This window comes from Oratosquilla oratoria, chromosome 14, assembly GCF_046742065.1.
Source record: "Oratosquilla oratoria isolate Oo_2021 chromosome 14, ASM4674206v1, whole genome shotgun sequence".
NCBI lineage: Eukaryota > Metazoa > Arthropoda > Malacostraca > Stomatopoda > Squillidae > Oratosquilla > Oratosquilla oratoria.
In genome coordinates, this window is record NC_134790.1 from 47,485,465 (window position 1) to 47,487,964 (window position 2,500).

Below are 2,500 nucleotides of genomic sequence, written 5' to 3' on the forward strand. Positions count from 1 at the left end.
TCCACACTGTTCCTCACCAATTACTCCCTCTGTTCTTCTCCTAATCCTCTCAATCAAGATCCTCCCATAAGCCTTCTCAACTACACCCAACAAGCTAATCCCTCTGAAACTACTACATTCACACTTGTCCCCTTTTCCCTTGTAAAGTGGAACTATACAGGCACTCCTCCAGTCCTCCGGCACTCTACCCTCTCTCCAGCAAACATTAAATAACCTCACCAGCCAGTCTACCATCACTGTACCTCCTTTTTTTTTTAGACATTCTGCATGGCATCCATCCAGACCAGGTGCCTTACCTGCTCTCATCATCTTAACAACTGCCTTCACTTCATCCTTCCTTATTTCTTTTCCATTTTCCTCACTCATCACTCTCATTTTCTTAGCATTTCCCACTGCAACTATCTTTCCTTCCCTAACCTCCTTCACATTTAGCAACTCCCTAAAATATTCTGCCTATCTTCCCCTTACTGCCTTCTCTTCCATTATCATCTCTCCATCTGCACCTTTTACCTTTTCTTCTCTGCTTGATTCGCCTCCTCTTCCTCTCTCAATTTCTTTCCAAAACATCTTTTTATTACTTTCAAAATTTTCTATCATACTCTTACCCCACTTTACATCTGCTCTCCTCTTTGCCTCCTTTACCTTTTGCTTTACTTCTCTTTTCTTTTCTTTGTACCTCTCATATGACTCCCTCGTCCTATTTTGTAACCAATCTGTGAAAGCTCGCTTCTTCTCTTCTACAACCTTCTTTGTTTCCTCATCCCACCATTCACTACCCTTCCTTCTATTTCCTCCTGTCCTTCTTGTTCCACACACCATCCTTGGACACTTTGTGACTCCCTCCTTGAACCATCCCCATTCCTCCTCCACACCTAGCTCTACTCTATCCTTCAGTCCCTCCCACTCCTCCTTCAGCTTCTTCTTGTACTCCTTCTCCTTTTCCTTTTCATTTAAAGAGTTCAATCTAAGCTTCTCCCTACCTTTTGTCCCTTTCCTCTTTTTCTATCTATCCTCCACTCTCGACTTACCTTCCACCAAAAAATGATCTTATATTCCCCCACCCTCTCCCCTTAGCACATGTACATCCTTAATTCTTCCTATCATAGTCCTATTTACCAGTACATAAACCATCAACGTTCTATCTACCACCCTTCCATCCACCACCCTCTCACATGTGTTATTATGCTTGACTTTCTTCCGAAACACTGTATTTGCTATCATCAACTCTCTTTCTAGACACATTTCCACCATCAACTCTCCACTACGATTCTTTCCTGGAACTCCACATTTCCCAACCACTCCATCAATTGGACCATTTCCTACCCTAGCATTAAGATCTCCCAGTACTATTACATTGACATTTCTCCCTAAATCCTCTATGCACTGCTTGTTATTGTGGCAAAGTAGCATGCAGTTGATACTTTAGGATCTATATGGGGCGCTTCTACGGGCCAGAGCCACACATCATTTTGTCTATAATAGAGGAAAACTCTTCATAGAGAAATGATGGCACTTTTATACTACGACTGTCCCTCCGTTATGCTGTCCCCCAACCCCTTGCTGCTGTCCTGTACCTTTTCTCTGAGTATTCATTTTCTGTGGTGGGGGAATTCCCTGTGGTGGGGGAAAAGAATACTGCCACCAAGTATTTCCACTTGGATCGTAAGAGGCGAGAAGAAAGGGACGGGGATTGGGACTAGGCATCCTTCTCCTTGTAGCCCCACAGGGGACATTCCTAAACGAAAAAGTAAAGACATAAGAGGGTCTGGGAGTTTTCGGAACAGCACCCTAAAGTTTGGGTCTTTTAATGTGCGTGGATGTGGTACAGATGGGAGTAAAAGGGAAGAGATATGTAGTATGTTTGTGAGAAGAAAGATGGATGTGTTGGCTTTGAGTGAAACTAAGTTGAAAGGGAAGGGTGAGTGTAAGTTTGGGAGTGTAAGTGGGAGGTTATCAGGAGTGAAGAGAGGGCGAGGGAGGGAAGGGGTGGCTATTCTAGTAAGTGAAGAGGTAGGTAAACGTGTAGTGGAGTGGAAGGAGGTTTCCTCAAGGAAAAAGTGGATGAAGGTGACACTGGGAAAGGAGATGTGGGTCTTTGTTAGTGCATATGGGCCTGGCAGTGAGAAGAGTGTAGAAGAAAGGAAGGCCTTTTGGATAGATTTAAATGTGTGCATAGAGGATATATATATATATATATATATATATATATATATATATATATATATATATATATAATATATATACATATAGATAGATATGTATATATTATTTATATATATTCTTGTTGTTTCAAAATTCCTTTATCAAAATAAATGATTATCAATTTTCCTTCCAGGTAATGGACCAACGAGATTCATCTTGTGGTAAGTTCTTGCCAAGCGCTTGAGATTTTTTTTTTTTTTTTTTTTTTTTTTTTTAATCCACATTAGACTTTTTTCGTCGTTTTCATGTTACCATGTTGACTCTAGAGCAAAGGGATAAAATTGTCAGCATGAAAGGA

General features: G+C 41.1%; 1 protein-coding gene across 4 annotated transcripts in view; it reads left to right on the forward strand.

Moving 5' to 3' along the window:
• LOC143032868 (uncharacterized) overlaps positions 1 to 2,500 on the forward strand; it is a 910,430-nt gene that overhangs the window by 201,120 nt on the left and 706,810 nt on the right. The window contains exon 3 of one of the 4 annotated variants that reach the window (XM_076198059.1): positions 2,336 to 2,363. The exons of the other annotated variants lie outside the window; for them this stretch is intronic. The gene's annotated coding sequence lies outside the window, so the exon portion shown is untranslated. The remainder of the gene's footprint in view (positions 1 to 2,335; positions 2,364 to 2,500) is intronic. 4 annotated transcript variants of the gene reach the window in all.